The 17,546-nt window shown below is 40.7% G+C and overlaps 1 long non-coding RNA gene across 1 annotated transcript in view; it reads right to left on the bottom strand.

The window, feature by feature from the left end:
• Positions 1-1,047: 1,047 nt before the first annotated feature.
• Positions 1,048-17,546, bottom strand: part of LOC123584145 — a 46,549-nt gene continuing 30,050 nt past the window's right edge. Inside the window, exons 3-4 of the long non-coding RNA XR_006705188.1 lie at positions 5,323-5,456; positions 1,048-1,120 (exon numbers count right to left, since the gene is read on the bottom strand). This is a non-coding gene — a long non-coding RNA (uncharacterized LOC123584145). The remainder of the gene's footprint in view (positions 1,121-5,322; positions 5,457-17,546) is intronic.

The following is a 17,546-nucleotide window of genomic DNA, read 5'->3' as shown; positions in this document are numbered from 1 at the left end:
TCCCAAAAAATAGCTGCACCTATATTACAATCCCTCATGCCCTTTGCAGAACCTTCCCACCATCACCACCCCATCAAGAAGTAGAATCTATTCCTTCTCCTCTTGATCTCGGCAGTCCCTTTCTGATTGCCACAAAGAACAAAATATGGCAGAAATGATGCTGCATGACTTCCCAAGTTAAGTTTGAACTATGGCAATACAGTTTCTACCTGGCTTTATCTTTTGTGAAGCTCACCATTGGAGCCCAGTCACTGGGCTGTGAGAAAGCCCAAGTTACAAGGAGAGACCACGTGTAGATGTTCTGGCAACCGCCCCAGTGAAGGTCACAGCCAACATCCATTGTCAGACATAAGAGCAAGGAAACCTTCAGATAATTCCAGCCCCCGGGTGCTGAGTCAGCCTGAGTCTCCCAGCTGAAGTCCTGACTTTGGGGAACAGAAGTGAACCATCCCCACAGTCCCTTTTCCAAATTCCTGACCAGCAGAGTCCTTGAGCATAACAGTTATTTCATGCCACTAAGTTTTGGGGTAGTTTGAGACGTGGTAATGGATAGCCAGAATGGGTGGTACCCAGAAGCTAGAGCAGATATTCCCCATATGAAGTTAAATTCAGTAAGCGAGCAGCCAACAGCCAGGGATCCCAAGAATAGACTTTATGCCATGAATCCAAATCTCCAGCTAATATTTGGATTCTCCCCCCGCCCAGTTCTTCTAATTAATTCACAAGAGAAGTTCAGAGTTCAGGTCATTTTGGAGGCAGGAGGGGGAATGGGAGTGGGTGTTAACTCCCTACACTGGATTCAGCCAATGTTTACTAAGTACCTACCATGAGTCAGGCACAGAACAGAGTCCCCGCCCTCAAGGAACACAGTATAATTGGGGAGGCAGACACATCCACACTCAAAAGTAATTATAATGCAATAAGTTAAGTTGCTATTAAAAATAAAAGTACTTTGATAGTACTTTGAAAACAGTCAAGAGTATTAGCCCCAAATTTTTGGTATCCTAGGATGGTTCCAATCCACCCAGAAGTATAAATGTTACTCACCTGTGGTTCTCAGCTCTTGGACTCCAAATCCTCTCTTTATCCAGTCTTTGGAATGAAAGGCCTGTGGTGCACCCTTGCTTGGAAAAAGTCAAGGGCTTAATAAATGTCTTTTCACATTTTACATAACCCTGTAGAATAGAATGTTACTTGTTCCCCAGAATCCATTCTCCCATTCTCCAGAATAACAAGACCCTTAATTTTTTGCTGGTTTTCCTGGCCACCTGGAATAAGGGTTATGTTTCTCAGCCTCCCACTCACTGAAGCTGCATGTGGCCATGTGACTTATGGGATATATAGTAGGTGATGTATGAAACTTCTGAGTTGAATCTCAAGAAGAGAGAATGTGCCCTGCTTGACAGCATTTCCACCTCCTTCCTAGCTAGAATGAGGATGTGGTTCTAAGCCACTTTATATGATAAGATGAGACAAACACCTTAGACAAAGCAGAGCTTGGATCCCTTTCACTTTGGAACCCCCTTCTCGCTGTTACAGACTAGGTCACATGCATAAAAAAATAAACCCTAGGCTTGTCTAAGGTACTACTATTTAAGGAGTCCTTCATGCTAAATCAAATCCTACCCAAAAAGTCCATTAACTCAAACTATTAGCTCTTTATTTATTCCCATGTGCACACACACACACACACACACACACACACGCACTGTGTCGAGCCTTCAGCAGACGCTCAAGAACTAGTTGAGGAATTTGTTTTTGGAGGAGATCAACTGCACACTGCTGGCATCACTGCTCCCTGCTGCCTGGGGTACCAGCTCACAAGTGTGTAAGATCAAGCTTTCCCACGGGGGTACTGAAGCTCCTGAGGATACCTTGTGGTATATTGAGTGATATGCAAAACAACACTTTCCTAGAGACCATTTTGCTCAGAGTTGGTGAAAATGATTTTGAATTGTTTATCTCTTAAGACACTTTGTCATATATACAAGACAGAAGCAGCAAAATTCCACTTTCCTGTGTCAGCCAATCTTGTACTTTTCATGAACACCGAGAAAGCAGGAAATGTTTATGTGCACCAAGCAATTGAAAAAGTTGTTTTTTTGTGTGTGTTATCAGGGAAACCTCAGTGGTACCCAAGCAAACTGAACTATTACTTTAGGGAGAGGAGATTAAGCCAGACTTTCCCTAAGCACGTTCTGTTGATAGATGTCACATGAGGAAAAGAATGGAAAGGTTTCATGGTCAAATGAGTTTGGGAAAAGCTGGATTTAACAACAACAACAAAAAAAGACAAATAACTTTCTTTGCTGTGGGATTTCTCATGGTTTTCAATATGGTGACGTGTATTATGAGTCTCCAGCAGGGAGATACAGCGTACGGAGTTGCCCACAGTACACCTTCGCATGGACAGTTTTATGGTGAGTGTTTCCAAGGAACTCACTTGCTGAGTTATATAAATGTGAGTGTTCTCATTGTTGGTCGTGTCTGCCGGAGTGGAGGAGTGGGAAAATGTTTTTAACCTATTAAATTCTGGATGGTGCAATATGCCAACCCCTCTGATATCAACCCCTCTGATATCTTGCCTTTCTGCTTCCCCACTTGCCCACCCCATATGTGAAGATTAGTTTGATGTGTCAACATGGCTAGGCTGCAGTATCCAGTTATCCAAACAAACACTAATCTAGGTGTTGTGTTGAAGGTGTTGTGTAGATGTACTTAACATCTATCATGAGATGACTTCAGGTAAAGACTATCCTCGGTAATGTGAGTGAGCTTCATCTAATCATCTGAAAGGCTTTGAGAGCATAACTGAAGTTTCCCAGAGGATGAAGAAAAAACTCTCTAAAGTTTCTGCACCAAAAGAAGAGAAATGTTAGCTAAGATCAATATTATGAAATGCAAACTCAAATCTTAAACATTGCTTGATGCGCTTTCTGAAGTCAGTCTCAGAACTGTCTGAGAAGGTAAAGCTCATGTAATGAGAGAAAATGTGGTACAACTTTGCTTTCTATAGATTTGTCCCAGTCTGTTTTCAAAGAAGCAGCCAAGCTAAAATGGGTGAGTTTATTCAACTTATCCTTGCAGGCAGATATTAATGTACTCAAAAGTGTACTTGAACAGTTGGTCAGGAAACTAGAGATGACTGAGATCTCTTTGTTTTATTTTAATAGTCATATAGCAATTTTTTTCTCATTATAAAAATAAGTCAGATTTCTGGGCAGAATCATCTAAGTAGAGCAAGTACACAGAATCTCTCAATGAAATAAAGCAAAAAAAAAAAAAAAAGTGAAACAAACCAATAAAAATCACAAGCAGCAATCAAAAAAAAAAGAATGGGGTAGAACTTTGTACCATAGAAACCCAAAATGGTAGCCAAGAAAAGACAAAAGAATATTCTGGCTCCTTACATTATTCTGAACAAGGTAAAATGTAGGAAAGTAATTGAGTCCAAGGATTCCTGAGAATTCTCACAAATATCCTACAGCTGGGGAGGTATGGCCTCAGAGAGTAAGGAGGCAGATCTGGTAAAGCTACTAGAAAAACTCCAGTGAGTAAAAGCCCCTCCATCACACCAGGGGCCTCAGCAGAAGCAACAAGGGCCACTGGGGCTGACCATCTTTCCAGGGAGACAGATAAGAGGAAAGAGAAAGAGTATAAACCCAATCTAATCTAAGTTGGGGTATGGGAGGAAGTAACCCAACAAACAGAACTAGGTTCCCATGAGAGTTTTATTCCATAGAATAACTTGAAAATATAAAATCAGTAAACAGAACATGATAGAACAATAAAATGAAATTACAAGAAATGTCACAGAACTAAAGAAACAAATTGCAAGCTAAAATAAATGTATTACAAATTGAATAAATTAGGAGCAGCTGAATGAAATGGCATCGACCCAGATGAAAAATAGAACTGACAGGATTGGGGAAAGCCTGATGTAATCACAGTGAATGAGGAGAAAATAAAACAGAGATTGAAGTAATTAGGGAATGATAGGTGCAGAGGACAAAGACTGTCAAACTTAAGGATAATTGGTGCCCCTGAAGTTAAAAAAAAAGAAGAAATCCAGAAATGTTTTGAAATATAATATAGGAAAGTTTCACTGAAATGAAGCAAGAATCAGCAAATCAAGATGGTACATCATATATACCAAAAACAATTATTCCGGAGTAATACATACCAAAATAGAGCTTAGTTAAGTTGCTGAAGAAAAAGAATAATCAAAATAAACAAGTTATAATGGACTTCAAGAAAACACATCCTAGTTAAAGCACTAGACCTCAGAGAAAAAGAAAGAATAAATGGAATAAGCAAAAGAGAAAACAATCAGACTGGTTCCAGACTTCTCACAGAAACATTCAACTCATGTAAGGTCTATGAAGGTCTATGAAGTCTATGAAGGTCTAAGGGAAAGCAAGTCTAACATACTTACAAATTATAGAAGACTGTGTTCAAATGAAGGGCACAATCAGATGTTCTCAAACATGGTAGAATGCAGGCAATAGAGAATCTCAGCACCTTCTTTTAAAAACTACTCAATGAAACAAGAAGACCAGTACAGGGAGTATGTTAGAAGCCCTCAAGAAGATCTCCTACATGGGGCTTTTAGATCTCCCAGGAGGCCATGTGGAAGTCTTCCCTTCTCTCAGGGAAAAATGAGACCAATAGACCGTGAACCTTATTTTCAGGCAATGAGTATCAAGTGCATCTGTGTGGAACCAAAATGAGGGTAACTACAAAGTCCTTCTTTGATGCCTCTTTGGATTCTCATTCACCTGGTCACTTTCATACCACTTTCTAATATTAAACAAAGCAAACTGAAGCTGTTATTGGATTTCACTATCGGCCCACAATTTCTGCACCAAAGAAAGTAACTAAAATCATGGAGTACCCTTCATTTTGTGAGAACGACTGCACTGGAAACCCTGCTGTCTGCTCCCAACCGCTGTATAACCAAGCCCAGCTCTAGAGTCCAGGACCTTTCAGACAACAGGTGTTCTCACTTCCAGAAGCAAAGCTGGAGGCAGGAAGGCTGGTAGTGTCTAGACCCTGTCTGGGTGCTGCATTTGAACAGGAACAAAGGGCACGTGAAGTCCTTTTCCCCATCTATCTCAAAGTGCTGAAATCGCCACCTCGCTGCAAGATAAAGGAATGATGGCACCTCTGACCTGATCAGGATGCATCACAAGCTGGGACACCCCCAACACCCTGAGTACAGGGACAGCTCCCCAGAATGAGATGCATATGCCAGTTAAAGTCTCCGCTGAGGCTGCCTTCTGCTGCTCCTGCCAGATGAGAGGGTAAGGGACCAAAACCTACCTGGAGAGGCAGGATAACACAAAGGTTAGATGAGGACTTTAGCATCAGATGGCCTGGGTTTTAATCTCCTCTGCCACTTCCTGTGTGACTTTGGGCAATTTCCTTTTGTCTGTCTGTTGCTTTAGTTTCAACATCTGTAAAAATGAGGTTAACAGTAGTCCCTACTTCATAAGACAGTTATAAAGATTAAATGTTAATCCATGTAGCACACTTTGAAAAGCACCTGGCACATAATGAACTCAATAAGATGTTAGCTGTGAGTGTTGAGTGTGGAAGAGAGTAACCTAGAAGTGCCTACACACACACACACACACACACACACACACACACACACACACACACACAATGCCACCCTGGGCAATGAGGCTTCTCTGCCCAGGAGCTGGAACCAGGAAAACTTCCTGCTATAAAATCCTCTGGGAAAATAGGATTAGGGTACAGGGGACTAGAGTTTTCTCCCAGAGCTTCTGATAGTGCTTATGCCCACCCTTAGGATTCAACATAAGCCAGGACCACAACCTCTCTCTTAAGGCCTGGCTTGACATCAGGTAATAGCCACTGTAACTAGAATGTCAATGCTTTCCCTTTGGTCCTCATCACTGTGATACAGATGAAGTAAAATTATTCCCATTTTCAGATGAGAAGACTGAGGTTCAGAGCAGTCAGGTGATTTTTCCCAACTTCACAGAGCTTGAGGTAGATGAGCTGGGATGCAAATCTATCCTTCTGCCTCCAAATCAGTGCCCCCACCCTCGCATATGTCCCACGTTGTCTCTTTCTGTATCTCTGTCTTTCTCTGTGTATCTGTCTTTCTGTTTTTCTCTCTGATGTCTGTTCGGCTGTCTCTTTCCTCCTGTTCTTCTCTGATTTTCATTTCTCCCATTCCTTTCTTCCCAGTTTAGACCTTAGATCCCCCACAGTCTATCTAAAACAAAAGAGGTTTAGGGCAAATAGCAGCTCAGGTCACAAGCCTGCCTGGGGATGGAGATCTGTGTGCAGAAATACAGGACAACTTTGTTACTTCAGAACAAGAGCAGAAGGGAGATTCAGAGAGAGAGAGAGAGAGAAGCAAGCACTGTAAGAAGCAGCTCCTCATCTGTCATCTTTCTCGGTTCCCTTCACCTTCATTACAAGCCTGCGTTCTGATCATTTTCCCAGACCCCACTGCTCATTCTCAGGGAAGAGAATCTCTAGAAGGAAAGGACAGAGAAATGGCTCTGGTGGCTGAAGAAGTAAGGTCCCATGCAGTTTCCTTCATCAAGTGAATTATGTGGCTGTTTAGAAGAGGCAAACCTGGGCCCTGTGTCTCAGAGCCTCTGAAATGGCAGTCCAAGCTACAGAAGCTCATTTTTTCCCTCCCCACAGTATGGACCCACCACTATCATCTGGGCAGCGAAAGGGCGCCACCTCCTGGCTAGACACGAGTTCAGGACAATGCAGGCAGTTCATGACCCACATCCCCCCTTCTAAAGTGCAAGCAGCACAATCTTCAGTGCCTTACACACCAGTCACCTTCTAGGTTTTGGGAATTAGCCGACTCCATTGAGCCATGGAAAAATGACCATGCCTCCACTCACCAATTGGAGTCAGCAAGATGACTACCATTGTCAGTACAGCTGTGCAATGGTCTAAATATTGTGTTCAATTTGCCACTTTTTTTTTTAATAACCAGGAAAGGGAAGGGGAAAGTGTTGATACTAGTAAGAAAGTGAAAAGTCTCATAAACTTAGGACAATGGAGGCAAAGGTGAACCATTAGCTTTGACTGGCCACTCAGGGCTCTCCAGCCAGCCAAGTCTGCATTCAACCGTGAAGGAAAAGTGAAATTAAAGGCAAGTGAAGCACTAGAAATAGAGACACAAAGGTTATGTCTAAAAGGCAAGGTGTAATTACAGATTATATAATTTGATCAGAATGTCATTGATAACATGTAAGTCCACTGTCCAGCTTTCAGACATTCTGCTTCTATATGTTTTCAAAAGCATATTATAACAAAAGCAAAAATGGCAGCATCCTCTGACCTACAGGACAGACCTGTGGTGAACTGTCTCTGCCATGGGACACTCCAACATGGTCAGAGAAGAACAAGAGGCAGCAGGGTGGGAGGAGACAATTTAGGGATGAAAGGCCTGAATTCAAATCCTGACTCTCCTATTTGAAAGTTCTATGGCTTTAGGAAAGTCAGAATAAATCTCTCTGATCCTGGTTTTTCATCTGTAAAGTGGGATGATAACAATACCCGCCAAACTTACTTCCCAGAATTGGTGTGTTTCAGGCGAGATAATGTAAAGGAAATAGTGAAGGAAACAAATGCTGATTGAATGTGCATGTGCTGGCAGTGGGCTAAGCACTTTACATAAGTTGTCTCTTTTAGTACCATGAGGAATAGGTTATTACTGTGGTCTATAAATGAGGACATTAGTAGAGGTTAATTTTCCAGAGATCCCACATGTGGGATGCAACTTTAGGGGCACCTGACTTTTCAATGTAATACTTTATAAGCTATGTAGTTTTATATGAATGTAAGGGCAGGGTTTTTTTTAATGTTTATTTTTGAGAGAGAGTGAGTGGGGGAGGGGCAGAGAGAGAGGGAGACAGAGAATCCCAAGCAAGCTCTGCACTGTCAGCTCAGAGCCTGATGTGAGGCTTGAACTCAGGAACCACAATCATGACCTGAGCTGAACTCAAGAGTTGGACTCTTAACCTACTGAGGCACTCAGGCACCCCCAGGGCAGTTTTTATATAGGAAATTTGTGGGCAATGACTTGTCAGAAGTTAGTTTTTAGACCCATCTTCCTATTTCCCTTTCTCTTTGCCCCAGACTTCAGATTCTCCATCCAACTCCCAAAACATGGCATCTGGGAAATTCCAGTATAAGTCATCTATATGTCTCTCGAATGAGATGGAGGGGGAATGCTTGCCTTTCTATCTTCCCTCTGGTAACCAAGTGAGTCACTTTCCTGTCTGAGGGAATGTCCGACATCAGGGAGATGGTGAGAAAGCCTGTGGTTCTGGGGACAGACAATTACTCATAGGTCCTATAGCCACATAACTCAAAACTCCACTTAGGATGGACCTTACTATTGATATTATGGACCACCATGACCACTCTTCCCTCAATACCCCCTCTCTCCCCATCAGAGATAGAATCCCAGATTGGACAGACTGGTAGTCAGTCCCTGTGTAGAGTTCTGTAAGTTCTATTACATTCCTGCCTATCTCTCTAGAGGCCCTGATTTCCATACCAGGGTTACAACTTCCCTTCTCCATCTCTACCTGCTAGTCCAAGGTATCTCAAACCAAACCCATCTAAACAACCTAACTGTCCTCAGTACTCCCTATCTCAACATCTTGTGCCAGGCAATAGTATAATCTTCCACACAGAGGACAAAACTAAGTCCACAGTGTCTGCACATAGTAGGAACTCAATAAACATTTATAGAGTTCATGCATTGAACACACATTTATTGAATGCCATTGGTGTGTCAGGTAGTCTTATTGAAGCTGGGGATGCTGTGGTCAACAAGGTAGATGAAAGACAGAGACAGAAAAGGTATGAGTATGGAATGTAATTTTATGTAGTAATGAGTACTAACAGGAAATCTAAACAGAACAATGAGGTAGCAAGTCATGGGTTATGAAGTGGAGGGAGGGGTCTGTTTTAGATAGAATGGCCAGAATAGGCCTCTGAGGAGTTGACATTTGAACCCAGGTCAGGGTGAAGCAAAAGCATGAGACAGGCAGATGTCTGGAAGGAAAATATTCCAGGCAGAGGAAACAGCAAATACATAGGCCTTGAGGCAGTACCAAACTTGGGAATTTGAATCCAAGCAAGAAGGCCAAGATCACCAGAACAAAATAAGCTAGGAGAAAGGTAGTAAAAGATGAGGTTGAAAAGATAGACCAATTTGGGTTCTGTGGAGCCTGAAGGCCATGGAAAGGGTTGAGATGGGAAACATGTGAAAGCTTTCCGATCAGGGGGTTGAGATGGGAAACATGTGAAAGCTTTCCGATCAGGGGGTGAAAGACGTGACATTTATATTACAAAATACAAGGTATACAAGGGATACAGGAGTGCTGATGCAGCGGGGCACTTGTACCCCAATGTTTATAGCAGCACTCTCAACAATAGCCAAATTGTGGAAAGAGCCTAAATGTCCATCAACTGATGAATGGATAAAGAAATTGTGGTTTATATACACAATGGAGTACTATGTGGCAATGAGAAAGAATGAAATATGGCCCTTTGTAGCAATGTGGATGGAACTGGAGAGTGTGATGCTAAGTGAAATAAGCCATACAGAGAAAGACAGATACCATATGCTTTCACTCTTATGTGGATCCTGAGAAACTTAACAGAAACCCATGGGGGAGGGGAAGGGAAAAAAAAAAAAAAAAAAAAACAAAGAGGTGAGAGTGGGAGAGAGCCAAAGCATGAGAGACTCTTAAAAACTGAGAACAAACTGAGGGTGGATGGGGGGTGGGAGGGAGGGTAGGGTAGGTGATGGGAATTGAAGAGGGCATCTTTTGGGATGAGCACTGGGTGTTGTATGGAAACCAATTTGACAATAAATTTCATATATTAAAAAAAATAAAAAAAATAAAATACAGGGTATATTCTTGTAAAAACATATAACTTACACATGTATTTATATATTATGGATATGCATACATGTATAATACATATATTCAATTGTACATCTCAAATGCTAAACAATGTTTAAAATTTTAATCTGTTTGATTGCATTCAAAATATACAAAATGGGATAACTAACTCGCCATGAATCTCATTCTGTTGTCAGTCTTCATATGACAGGGAAAATAATTTAGATGTAAGATAGGAGCTAAAGAGTTATAGTGTAACCTGAATATAAAATAGATTCTGGGGAATAAGAGTCTAAAAATAGATACTACCTTATAGTAAACCAAAAAAAAAAAAAAAAAAAAGGCTAATGATTTTATTTCATTGTCCCTGAGTTTCTTTTTTGCTATATTATTGATTTGATCAAAAGATTGTGAAATGCATTTTGAATGGCTGAGGAAAGGTTTTTTCATGCCATATTTTAAAATTGTGGTATTAAATATACATAACAAAAATTATATCATTTTAACCATTTTTAAATGTGCCATTTAGTGGCATTGAATTTACTTATACTGATTTTTAACTAATTTTTTAAAGTTTATTTTTATTATTTTGAGAGAAAGATAGACAGCAAGTGGGGGAGGGGCAGGAAGAGAAGGAGACAGAATCCCAAACAGGCTCCACACTGTCAGCACAGAGCCCAATGCAGGACTTGAACTCACAAACCTGTTAGATCATGACCTGAGCTGAAATCAAGAGTCAGATGCTTAACTCACTAAGCCACTGGGCACCCCTATTTATATTGTACAACCATCAATACCATTCATCTCCAGAATTTTGTTCATTCTCTACAACTGAAACTGTGTACCCATTAAACGATAACTCCCCATTGTCCTCTCCCCCAGACCCTAGAAACCAACATTCTACTTTCTACCTTTATGAATTTTACTACTCTGAGTACCACACACGTAAGTAGGATCATACAGTGTTTGATCTTTTGTGATTATCTTCTTTGATTTAGCATAATGTCTTCAAGGTTCATTCATGTTGTAGTATGTGTCAGAATTTTCTTCCTTTTTAAGGATGAATAATTCTACCTTGTATGTATGTACTACATTTTGTTTATCCATTCACCTGTTGATAAATACTGGGTTGCTTATACCTTTTGTCTATTTTGAAAGTGTTGCTATGAACATGGCTGTACAAATACCTGTTCAAGTCCCTGCTTTCAGTTATTTTGGGTATGTATCCAGAAATGGGATTGCTAGATGATGATAATTCTAATTTTTTGAGAAACCACCTCTTTTTCATAGCAGCTGCACCATTTTATGTTGCCACCCACAAAGCACAAGTGTTCTAATTTCTCTATATCCTTGCCAACACTTATTATTTTCTGGTTTTTTGATAATAGCCATCCTAATGGATGTGAGGTGGTATTGATTTGCATTGTGGTTTTGATTTGCATTTCCCTAGTGATTAGTGATGTTGAACATCTTTTCGTGTGCTCATTGGCTATCTGTATATCTTCTTTGGATAAGTATTTATGCAAATCCTTTGCCCATTTTTTAATCAGACTGTTTGGTTTTTGTTGCTGAATTTTAGGAGCTCTTTATATATTCTAGATATTAATCCCATATCTGATATATGATTTGTTAATATTTTCTCCCATTCTTTGAGTTGCCTTTTCACTTGCTTGATAGTGCCCTTTGAGGCGCCCTTTGAAGCGCATTGAAGAAACTTCAATGTTCTTCAATTTATTGTTCTTTTATTTTCTGTTCTTTTGATATCATATCTGAGGAATTTTCTTTTTCAAATTATTCTGGCTGGCATTTTGAGACTTGACTATAAGTTAAGGATGAAAACAGAGACAAGGTAGAAGGTGACTGTGATACAGAAGGAAGTTTATGTGGGCATGAACTAAAGTGGTTGGTAGTAGAAACAGAGAAGAATGGATGCGTTTAGGTATATTCTGAAAATAACAGAGAAACAACCTGATAATTTGGATGAGAGATACAATGAAAATTAAGGAATAAAAAATGATTCCTACTTTCTGACCTGAGCTACTAGATGAATGATGGAGCTGTCATGAGATGGGAACATTTAGGCAAAGAGCTGCTAATCAAAGACTTTGGTCATGTTTTGCTGGAACTGTCTATTATATATCCAAAAGAGGCATCTGAGAGATACACAAAGCTGAAGTTAAGAGAAAAGATCCATGTGGTAGATACGAATTTGGAATCCCCTAGTTATCTATTGCCACAATGCTGCATAACAAAAAGTAACAACCACAAAACTCTAATTGTTCGTGCAGCTGGGGTGACTGGCTAGGAGGCTCTTCTGATCCTGGCTCAAATCAGTCATGTACCTGGGAGTCCACTGGCCGTTATTTTATCCAGGCCAGCCTTAGCTCTCTGCTTCACAGATCTCCCATGCCCTGACAGCCTAGTTCAAGAATATTCTCATAGTAATGGTAGAGGTGCAAGAGTGGAAGACCAAGCCCAATTGTCCAAGCATTTTTCAAGCCACTGCTTGCATCAAACTTTGCTAACATTCCATTGGTCAAAGCAAGTCACATCATCAAGCCCAGGGTCAGTGGAGAGCACTGCCAAGTTATGTGGCAAAGTTGTAGATCCAGATAGGGTTGAAGAACTTGGGCCATTGTGTGATCTACCACATTACCATTGTGAAGAGAGTGTACTGAATGCCTTAGGACTAGAGGGAAAGTAAAGACGAGCAAAGAAGAATGAGCAGTTTGTCTTTGCCAAGAACTGAAGAGGAATTCTAACAGGCACCATCCTCAAGCCTTAAATCTTTTTGTCTACCTCTCCTACCTGGTCTCCTGCAAGAGTAAAAACAGTGAGATCTGAGGATGAGCTGAAAGATGATTAAATTATGGCCCAGAACAATGTCACTGAGAATGGTTCAAATTCACATATGTTTTGAAGGTAAAGCTGACAAAACTTGATGGGAGTATAAGGGACAGGTAAGAAACAAGGAGACTCTTAGGGATTTTGTCTGAACAACTAGTAGTGCCATTAATAGGATGGCAAAGACTGGGGAGAAGCTGGTTGGCGGACAAGATAAGAGTAGTTTTGGACATGGAAGGATAAGATCCCAGTGAAGATATTCAGCAGGCAATCGGATATAAATGTGTGAAGTTCAGGATGAAATGCTAAGGCCAAAGATACAACTTTCTGAAGTTACCAGCATATAAGGGGATTAAAAACCAAGGGAATTAATGAAATCACCTAAGGTATGATGTATCTAGAGAAAAAAAGACAAATAGGCTAAATGATTAACTGCATTCTCCCTCTTTACCCCTGCCTCCAGTAGACACCCTCTTCCTGCTTAATATCTCCCAAATGTGGACTCTCATGTCCACCTCTACAACCCTTACCTTAGCAAGAAATTTTCATTTTTCACCTAGACCACTGCAATTGTTTTCAACTGATCTCACTGTCTCCGGGATCACCTCATTAGTCTCGTTCTCCATATAGTCAGCAGGTGGGTCTTTGGAAAGCAAACCTGTTTTTGCCTAGCCCGCCCAAAACCTTAATACAAACTCTATAATGAATGGATTTGCCTGACATTACCTGAACCCAGTAACTAAAGTTAACTTCACTCGCCCCGGAACAACTAGTAATTCAATAGGAAGCATCAACTACGAAGCCTTTCTGCCAAAAGAAAGAGCCTGTATTTGAACAGCTGCTAGCCCTATCAGTTCCTAGGGAAAGTGGCAGTTGGAAGAGCTTGTTCAAGAGCACCACAAGGGTGCAATCAGCCAAATCCAAACTCTGGGAGTTCTGCAGGAAAAACAACCCAGTTTCCTAACAAATTTTTTACTAAAATTAAAAACTTTTTAAAAATTTGTTGTAAGTCAGAGGGTGAGTGCATAGAGAACTAATACAGATTGAGAGACAAGAGACAAATCATCCATACGCTATATGTGGACTGTGTTTGGGTTGTGATTTAAACACTGCTGTAAAAAAGACATTTCTCAGACAATCAGGGAAAATTGAGCATGGACTGGATTTTACTTGATACTAAAGAATTTTTGTTTATTTTGTCAGGTGTGAAAATGATATTGTAGTTGTATTTTTAAAAGAAATAATCCAGTATATATATATATCTGTGGTTGTATTTTTAATTTCTGTTAATGTTTATTTATTTTTGAGAGAGACAGAGACAATGTGAGAGTGGGGGTGGGACAGAGAGAGAGATACACATAGAATCTGAGCCAGGTTCCAGGCTCTGACCTGCCAGCACAGAGCCCGATGTGGGGCTCGAACTCACATGCCATGAGATCATGACCTGAACTGAAGTCGGACGCTTAACCGACTAAGCAATCCAGGCGCCCCTCTGTGGTTATATTTTTTAAAAAAGAAATTATCCTGAAGTATCTATGGGTACTGAATTTGCTTCAAGATGCTCCAACAATTAAAAAAGAAAATTGAAGGAATCAAAGAAACAAAAGTGGAAGTTAGTTGGTGGTCACTAAAGCTGCGCTATGGGTATGTAAGACTTCATTATACTAATCCATCTTTATGTGTGTTTAAGATTTTTCCATTGTAAAAAGGGGGAAAGAGGAAAAAAGAAAAAATCTTCACACAAGTAGCAAGTCAACATTAAGTTGGCCCTATGCATCTTCATTTCATTCTCCAATCTCTCACCCTCCTGACATGTTATGTTCCAGATACACAACAACCCATGTCTATCTAATAAAATACATTCACAATTTATTAACATATTTTATCTAGATGTTAACTAATATCAATTTCCGTTTTCTCAAAGTCACTAATAGTCAAAATTCCCAAGACCAACACCAGTGTACTGTGATAATGGTCTACAACAGAGCAGACTTTATTTTGAGTTGCTAACACATAAATTTTATTGGAACACTATACACCCTATTTCCTGGACACCTATCCAATTCCCCTTCATACCTCCAAACCTTTCTTTGTATCGTTTCTTGTTTCTGGGTGCCCTGCCTCACTTCTCCACCAGGAAAACTCCTCCAGTGTTCATGACGAATGCCAGCTCCATCACAAACCCTTCCCCTCCATAGCCCCTACCTCCCATTCTAAGTAGTCAGGTGCTCCCCACTCTACCCCCGATTCCTTGCATAGATGTCATTGTCGCTCTACATAATTGTCTGTAATGTCCCATGCTAAATGGAGAACTTCTTGGTGTGGTTTTTCTACAGGTATATCACCCAACTCTAGCACATGGCAAGTGCTCAGATCAATTCTTTTTTTTTTTTTAATTTAAATTCTAGTTAGCTAACATACAGTGCAATATTGGTTTCAGGAGTAGAATTCAGTGATTTATCACTTATATGCAATGCCCAGTGCTCATGCCAACAAGCGCCCTCCTTAATACCCACTCCCCATCTAGCCCATCCCCCACCCACCTCCCTCCATCAACCCTCAGTTGTTCTCTATTGTCAAGTCTCTTTAAATTTTTTTAATGTTTTTATTTATTTTTGAGAGAGAGACAGAGAGAGACAGAGAGAGTGAGGGAGAGGCAGAGAAAGACACAGAGACACAGAATCTGCAGCAGGCTCTAGGCTCCAAGCTATCAGCACAGAGCCGGATGCGGGGCTCAAACTCACAGACTGAGAGATCACAACCTGAGCCGAAGTCTGACACTCAACTGACTGAGCCACCCAGGCGCCCCTCTATTGTTAAGTCTCTTGTGGTTTGTTTCCCTCTCTTCTCTTCCCCCGTTTCCGTATGTTCATCTGTCTTGTTTCTTAAATTCCACATATGAGTGAAATCTTATGGTATTTTTCTTTCTCTGATTGACCTATTTCACTTAGCATAATACCCTCTAATTCCATTCACATTGTTGCAAATGGCAAGGTTTTATTCTTTTTGATGGCTGAGTAATATTTCACTGTATATATAGACCACATCATCTTACCCAATCATCAGTCAATAAATTCTTGAAGAAAAATGAGAAAGAGAGGGAGAGAGTGAAGAAAAATGGTAAAAGCAGAGCCTCCCTTCCTCCCTTTTCATGTCAGAGATTCCTGAGATAATATATGTGTCCTCAGAGGGCCCAGAAGTATTTTATCCCTCACTGCTTACATCAAGTATATCCAAGAGCCCACTGCCCACTCAGTTCACACCCACCAGGGCAAATAGTCTCTAAGCAGATGTGAACTTTCATCACAGAGGTCCCATTTCTCTGCCCCCCTCCAATCCCTAATTTAACAGTAATGACATACACAGAAGTCAACCTTCGAGTTTCCAAAAACTTTGCCTTCTCAGCCCAGACCCTGTAGACTATAAAGGAGGATGGACAAAGCCCCCATAGCTGTGTTTCTGGGCCTTTCCTGGGGCCTCCCACGTGGGATGGGCTCCAGCAAGATGCTATAGTGTCTTGCAGGATCCAAGGCACTGATAGAAGCAGGAAACATGATTATGGCTACTTTCTCTAGCTGATTACTGGCTCTGGTACTCTGACAGCCCTTAGCAAAAGTTACCTCTCCATCATCATGAAGACAGCAACAATCACCACACACACACACACACACACACACACACACACACACACACACACGATTAGGGTAGGAAAACATCCAGGGAGAAAACCAAGAGATCAGGTTTATTTTAACATGTGTCTAATTAACATATGAGATCATGACATAATTCAACTGAGAAAATGCGCATCAAACTGTGCAGTGCTCTTCCAATGCTACAAAGATATGGAAGATGAATTCTCTGTCCCCAAAAGGCTCACAGTTTGGGAAAAGAAAGGCAAGTATGATATAATGTAAAAAGTGCTACATCTGGCCTGTGAGCTAGAGTACCATATATTGAAGAGAAAAGGGAGTGATTAACTGTGTGATTAACTGTGCAGTATCACACCTGTGGAAAAATGCATTTCTATACAGTAATAAGGACATAAAGGAAATTTAGAGTAATAAAGTGAACACTGTTCTATGTTCCTTGTTTTCTTCCCTTTCTTGAGGGTAGAATTCAACAAGTCTTTCTTTAGAGAAACATAAAGGACTTAGATCAAGGAATGAAGGGAAGCTATGTGAGGTAGTTTGGAGGTCCTGTGTAGCCTCTGCCCACTTTGGAAAAACAGATTATGGCACGAGCTTTTATGTGTTTGATATTTTTAAAATTTATTTATTTTATTTTGAGAAAAAGCATATGAGTGAGCAGAGGAGGAGAAGAGAGAGAGGAAGAAAGAGAATCCAAGCAGGCTCTGCACTGTCAGCACAGAGCCCCACATGGGGCTCCATCCCATGAACCTCGAGTTCATGACCTGAGCCAAAATCAAGAGTCAGAGCCTTAACCAACTGAGCCACCAGATCATAGCATGAGCTTTTGTGAGAAAACAGCCTTGAGTAAGTCACAGTTAGGAGTGGAGGCTCTGGAGATGGACAGGCTGGGTGCTCTCTGTGTGTACCAACTTGGGTATTTATCAGCTATGAGACCTTGGCCAAGTTATTTAACCTGTAAGCCCCAGTTTCCTCATTGTAGGGTGGAAGTAATAATTTTTGTTGAAATAATTATATTGAACAATACTTCAATGTTTCTTAAATGGGAATCTACAAACATGTTTTCTGAGTCTTAATAATTTTCTTAAACTACGTTTTTAATGGAATAGTTTTCCATTTGGCTAGTAGA

This window comes from Leopardus geoffroyi, chromosome B3 (assembly GCF_018350155.1).
Source record: "Leopardus geoffroyi isolate Oge1 chromosome B3, O.geoffroyi_Oge1_pat1.0, whole genome shotgun sequence".
Classification (NCBI taxonomy): Eukaryota; Metazoa; Chordata; class Mammalia; order Carnivora; family Felidae; genus Leopardus; species Leopardus geoffroyi.
Note: the sequence above shows the minus strand (reverse complement) of the source record. Positions and strands in the feature narration are given on the sequence as shown.